The following is a 7,297-nucleotide window of genomic DNA, read 5'->3' as shown; positions in this document are numbered from 1 at the left end:
CCCATCTGCCGGCCGTAAAGCGACCCTGCCACGGCTGCGCGCTGCAGTGGGGGGGGCGGGACCAGGCCCACCCCTCCTTCTCCCCCACGGAGGGCGGGGCCTTCCCGGTAGGAAGAGGGCTGTGGGGGCGGGATGGGCGGGGGGGGGGGGGGGGGGGGGGGGGAGCTGTAGTGCCTTCAGCTGGTAGGGGATGCCAGGTTTTGAGATACGAGGTTTCCCGGATGTACAGTGGTAAAAAGCTTTCACTGTAAAGGGTCTTTTATTCTCCCTCTCCCATTCATTAATAGGTCATTTTATTATAAGAGCATTTAAAAACTTTTAAGATTTAGGCCTTAATATTGTTTTTACATTTTAAGGTAATTTGCCTTTTGACAAATGCATAAAAAACCTATTTAAATATTACATTTAGTTTCAATGCTTTTAGAGTAATGTTTATGAAACAGTTTATGTGAAAAGTACGATTAGAGTATGAGCATTTTGCTGAAATCAGTGAGGGAAAATAAATGTTATGGAGTAAAAAACGAAAAGTATGTATTACTAACTCAATAACAACATAAGTTATATACAATACACTGCTTTTATGACTAAGTTTTGAAATTTTGCTGACTTTTAAGTCTTTTAAAAAACAGCTTTACAAAAGCCAGGCACCAGTGGCTCACGCCTATAATCCCACCCTGTAATCCTAGCTGAGATCTGAGAATCAGGGTTCAAAGCCAGCGAGGGCAAGAAAAGCTGTGAAATTCTTTTTTTCTTGGGGGGGGGGGGCGAGGCTGGTCGTGGGGCCTGAACTCTGGGCCTGGGCGCTGTCCCTCAGCTCTTCAGCTCAAGGCTAGCGCTGTACCACTTGAGCCACAGTGCCACTTCCGGCTTTTTTTTTTTTGCTTATGTGGTGTCAAGGAATGGAACCCAGGGCCTCATGCATGCAAGGCAAGCGCTCTACCACTGAGCCACCTTCCCAGCCCCCTGTGAAATTCTTATCTTCAGTAAACCACCAGAAAACTGGAAGTGGTACTGTGGCTCATGTGGTAGAGCACTAGTCTTGAGCTGAAGAGCAGAGGGACAGTGCTCAGGCCCAGTGCTCAGGCTCCACGACTGACAAAACAAAAAAACCCAGCTTTACTCATTTTTAATTTATTTTTTTCTGCAATGTTAAGGGAGGAGGAAAGATTATATTAAATTTATTATTATTATTATTTTAGTACTAGTCCTGGAAGTTGAACTCAGGACCTGGATGCTGCCCCCTGAGTTTTTGGTCTCAAGGGAAGTGCTCTATCACTTGACCCACAACTCCCCTTCCACGTTTTTGGTGGTTAATTGGAGATAAGAATCTCATGGACTTTTCTGCCTGGGCTAGAATTATGATTCTCAGATCTCAGCCTCCTGAGTAGCTAAGATTACATGTGTGATCCTTTACATGTATTTATTTAATATTTTTAACTTACTTTATAATTTCTAAATACTGGAATGATGGTATGTGGAACTTTGTTTTCCTGTGGGTGCATCTGAAAGAGAATGAGTACTTTTTATTTTTTTTTTGGTCCATTGTGGGGCCTGAATTCAGTTCTTCAGCTCAAGGCTAGTGCTCTACCACTTGAGCCACAGCACCACTTCCGGCTTTTTCTGCTTATGTGGTGCTGAGGAATTGAACCCAGGGCCTCATGCATGCAGGGTAAGCACTCTACCACTGAGCCACCTTCACAGTATGAGTACATCTTTTGATATGGATTAAATGAAAACACAAGAGACCTGTTGGAGATTGTTTGGTTCAACCTAGGTGTCTGGACATGGTGCTGGAAGGTGTAGCCCAAGCAGAGCAGCACAGTACCTATAATAGTAGATGTGATGCTTGAAGAAGTCAAGGAGTCATAGTTGTATGTTTTCATTCTTTATTGGGGTGGTAACTTACTTGTGCATTACACCACTCACCTCAAACACAAAGACCCAACAATTGCACATTCTTGATCTCTCAGACATGAAACAAACTATTTATATATTTTTAGAACCAGAAAGCAGGCTACTAGGAATACATTTGACCCTTCTATAAGCAGAGCTCAAAGAAGAGAGGGTAATCTGCCTAGGCCACATTTTCAAATGTCCCTGCTCCAACTCTTCCCTGAGGTGTAGTCTTTCTTCACCCCAAAGAGTTGCATCTAGCACCTCAGCTCAGAGGACAAACAGTTCTGCTCTCCATGGCACTCCCTTTACTCTGCCTCTCCTTGCAAGACAGCCAGAGAAACGCCACTCTGTCTTTGTGTCCCATATTGCCTTTTATATATTTAATTTTCTACTGTTACTGTATATTAAAAGGGCATATAATAAATGGGTGTATATACATATGTATATGTCATAGATATAGTGGCACATAAAAATATGTATAGTGACATATATACCTACACACATAGACCTATGTGTATACATACACATATAGGCATATATATATATATATATATATATATATATATATACCCATATAAGTATATACTGGCATATGTAGACTGCACACATATAGACACATATATAAACTCATATACATATATGTTATATACACACATATATACCTGTACATGCTTAATTTTTTCAGAAATTGGCACGCTGTTTTTCAAACTGGTCCAACCGTTTTACATTTTACTGTAGTATTTGATAATCCCAGTTGCTCCCTCTTTGCCATGTAGTATAACTCCTCTGGTTATCATTTTCAAAATTCTGTGTCTGTAATTATTTTGCCATCCATATACATCTTTTTTTTTGGTGAATTGACTATTCCATCTATCACTATACAGAAATATCTGACAAAGACTACTTATGAAGTAGCAAGATGTTTATTTTGGCTCATGGTTCTGGAAGTTCAAGTCCAAGATCAGGTGGTCCCAACGGTCTGTGCCTCTGGCAAGGGTGGCACATCATGATGGAGAACATGCCCAGTGCATGCTCATATCTTAAATCAGAAGTAAAGAGAAGATGGTGGGGCCTGCAATTCACTTTAAGGGCACACTTCTAGTGATTTAAGAATATACCATAAGGGCTGGGGGGGGGGGAGATGGATTCGGTGGGGAGGAGGCGGGGGAGGGAGGCGAGGATGGGAAGGGATGGGAAGGGGAAACAAAGGAGGAGTCTACAATGCTTAGTAAGAAATGTACTCATTATCTTGTCCATGTAATTGTAACCCCTCTGTACAGTTTTTTTCACAAAAAAAAAATATATATATACCATAAAGGCTGGGAAGGTGGCTCAATGGCAGAGTGCTTGCCTTGCATGCATGAGGCCCTGGGTTTGAGTCCTCAGCACCACATCGGCAGAAAAAGCTGGAAGTGGCGCTGTGGCTCAAGTGGTAGAGTGCTAGACTTGAGCTAAAGAGCTGAGGGACGGTGTCCAGGCCCAGAGTTCTAGCCCCACGACTGAAAAAAAAAAGAATATACCATAAGATCCTACCTCTTAGAAGTAAATAGCACCTCTCAATACTGACACACTGAGGACCAAGCCTTAACAAATAAACCTTTGGAGATCATTACTCATATTAAAACCACAGTAGTTTGTTTTCCTGTTATTGAGTTTAGACAGTTTCTTTAAATATAAAGTCTTTATTTTTATTTTTTTTTGTTATTTTTTTTGGGGGTCTGGTCGTGGGGCCTGAACTCTGGGCCTGGGCGCTGTCCCTCAGCTCTTCAGCTCAAGGCTAGCGCTCTACCACTTGAGCCATAGCGCCACTTCCAGTCGTGCTGAGGAATCAAACCCAGGCCTCAGGCATGCAAGGCAAGCGCTCTACCACTGAGCCACCTTCCCAGCCCCTAAAGTCTTTATTAAATACATGATTTGTAAACATTTTCCCTTAGGCTGTAGCTTGTCTTTTTTTAAACATTTATGGACTTGAAATTGAGGTGTGGACATCTTAAAGATGATGTTATTTTGCTAACCACAGATATAGATTGAAGCTCCTTCACCCTAATATGATTTACCTAATTGTTCTAGCAACCTTTGTTGAAAAGAAATTATTCTTCACTGAATTGCCTTTGTACCTTTTCCCAGTCTCTCTCTCTCTCTCTCTCTCTCTCTCTTTCTCGCTGTATGTGTAGTTGTTTTAGGCTTTGTATTCTGTTTTATCATCTGATTCTTATTTTGCATTACATATCTTCTGTTTGCTGACTTGGTAAACTCTCTTGGCAATAGTTTTGCTACATATTCAAAATTTGCAGTTGAGTACACCCTCAAGAGTCAAAATAGCCTCTACTCTGAAACTCTCAGTTCAATGAGATAGACAAAGAAATGAAACTTTTTTTTTTTTTTTTTGCTATTTAGCTCAGACTAGCCTTAAATTCATGATCCTCCTATTTTTCCTTCTGTGTGGACAAGGGCCACTAGGAACATAGGTGTGTGGCACTATGGTTGGCTTACACAGTTTTTATACATTGGCATTTGGGGATTTCTCTATAGTGGTAGTCACTAAGAGTAGGTGGTAAAACAAATTATTTTTTTGCCTCAAGAAATAGGCAGGTAATTATCACCTAATGAAAACTCTCTTGGTGTTTGGGAAGAGGATCCTGGGTGAAAAATGAATCAAAAGGTAGTAAGTCATATTAATAGTGTCACTAAGTGAACATTATACAATGCTTAATACATGCATAATACAACACAGAGCTTTTGAGCAAAGTGGAGATGTCCAGAATACCAAGGAAGGATTGGTTTCTTACTGTTTCTCAAGGTTCAAGATCTAAACTTCCTCATTGGAAACCAAAGTAACCTAAGTGCTACCTAGCTGTTAGATGAGAACCAGGACTAAGATGGTGCCTCTAAATGTCTTGTTATGTGATATATGCCTGTGATTGGAGAAACCAGAAAACAGGAAACACAATAACTTGGAAGAAACTTGGGTAGGGAATAAAAAGGCTGCAGAATATGAAGGCCTGTGGCATGCTTGACAGTGTCATGCTCAAACGAACCAGTAGATTTTGCTGTCAGTGACTAGCAACACAGGCTGACCAAAAACTGGGCACAGCTCTGCATCCTAGGGGAAGTAGAGGCTTATAATTGACTGAGCTTAAAGTATAACATACAAATACTTGAAAGGAGCCAGATGTTGGTGGCTTGTGCCTATAATCTTAGTTACTCAGGAGGCTGAGATCTGAGGATTGAGGTTTGAAGCCAGCATGGGCAGCAAAATCAGTGAGACTTTTTACCTCCAGTTAGCCTCCAAAAAGCCAGAAGTAGAGCTGTGGCTCAAGTGGTAGAGCACTAGCCTTGAGTGAAGAAGCTCAGGGGCAATGTTCAAGCCCTGAGTTCATGCCCCAGGACTGGAACACACAAACATACAAATACTTGGAAGGGAAGGTTTCTTTTTCCCTCTGCTTCCTTTTCCTTTTTTATCTTCCCTTTCCTTCTCTTTCCATTCATCTGAGCATAGCTAAAACGTATTAAAGAAACCTATAACCATAATAAGGAAATGCTCTTGAAAATTTATTGAAAGAATGTTGTTTTCTGATAGTAGAAACTCCCACCATAGATTGATCTCTCAGAAGGTTTTATAAAGACTCTTGGAAGGATTTTATGAACTTTTTACATAGTGACTGCTTTTTACCTCCTTACTCTGGCTTTGGCTTGAACTACTTAATTTGGTTTATATTTAGTGGGAGCTCCATTTTTTTTTTACCTTGTATTGGAATTATGACTTGAACTCAAAGCTTTACTTTCACTCCATCATTTGACTCATTTCCAGCCTTTTTTTTTTGCTAGTTAACTGGAGATGGAGACAGAGTCTCTTGGACTTTTCTGCCAAGGCTAGCTTTGAACAATGATCTTTTGATCTCCCCTCTTCAGTAGTTAGGATTACAGGAGTGAGCCATTGGTGCCTAGCCTTTGATTCTCTTTTTGTCTGTAAAGATGAATGCATCTGCAATTCTAGCATCGATCCTTGGCACATCTTCCTGACATCTATTGGGTTCAACCTTGGCATTAAACCTACTAGCTTTACATATTTCAGCCACATTCATTTCTAAAGTTCATTTGCTCATCAGATCTATAGATACTTATGCCATGCCACATACTGTGCCAAGTATTGGGATACAATTATGACTAACACACAAACCCTTGTGCTTCTTACAGGCTAGTTAGTCAGTAGCAATACTTCCTAAAATGTGGAATAATTGCTATGACAGAAGAGAAATCCTCCCCAATTAATTCTTTACCCTATGATGTTTCTTTCCTTTTACTTCCTCTCAGTTCTTCTAAACATTTATACTACATTACATTGCAATTACTTCAATGGCCTCTTGAGATCACTTTCTTCTAAAACATATTTTTCTTTCTTCTCTTTTTTCTTTTTCTTTTCTTTTTTTGCTGGTCATAGGGCTTGAACTCTAGACCTGGGCTCTGTCTCTCAGCTCTTCAGCTCAAGGCAAGCACTCTACTACTTGAGCCACAGCACCACTTCTGGTTTTCTAGTGGTTTATTGAAGATAAGAGTCCCATGGATGGGCTGGGAAGGTGGCTCAGTGATAGAGCGCTTGCCTTGCATGCATGAGGCCCTGGGTTCAAATCCTCAGCACCACATAAGCAAAAAGAAAAAAGCCGGAAGTGGCGCTGTGGCTCAAGTGGTAGAGCGCTAGCCTTGTGCTGAAGAGCTGAGGGACAGCGTCCAGGCCCAGAGTTCAGGCCCCACGACCAGACCCCCCCCCCAAAAAAAAAAAAGAGTCCCATTGACTTTTCCTGCCTGGGCTGGCTTTGACCGAAATCCTCAGATCCCAGCCTCCTGAGTAGTTAGGATTATAGGCATGAGCCACCGGCGCCCAGATACAAATATTTCTTTCTTTTTTTTTGTTGTCCCACCCATATCCCTCCCCTGCCCCCCCCAAAGTTGTAAAGTTTGTTTTTCTACATAACGACTTGTACATCTCATTGTTGCAATGGCTCCACCTGTATCCCTATTTAAACGATTTGTTTTTTCCCTTCCCCTTCACAAATCATACCAACATCAAATACAGTGAAAGCATGGGTTATACCATGGGGGAGGGACATACAAAGCAATGAAGAAATTATCTTATAAATATGTTAGAAACAATCACATGAAAGTAAAAAACATTTGAATACTTATCTTGGGGTTCATTTCACCTAACATCAACATATCTGACCTTTTCTGCTTGTCTTAGACATATACTAGTTATTACAAATAAGGGAAACCATGAGGCCTATGTTTCTTTGGGCCTGGCTTACTTCACTTAGTATAGTTTTTCCCGTCTTTCCATTTCCTAACAAATGGGGCAATGTCATTCTTTCTGATGGAGGCATAGAATTCCATTGTGTATATATAC

Source organism: Dipodomys spectabilis, unplaced genomic scaffold, assembly GCF_019054845.1.
Source record: "Dipodomys spectabilis isolate Male_0828 unplaced genomic scaffold, ASM1905484v1 ptg000052l, whole genome shotgun sequence".
Classification (NCBI taxonomy): Eukaryota; Metazoa; Chordata; class Mammalia; order Rodentia; family Heteromyidae; genus Dipodomys; species Dipodomys spectabilis.
Note: the sequence above shows the minus strand (reverse complement) of the source record.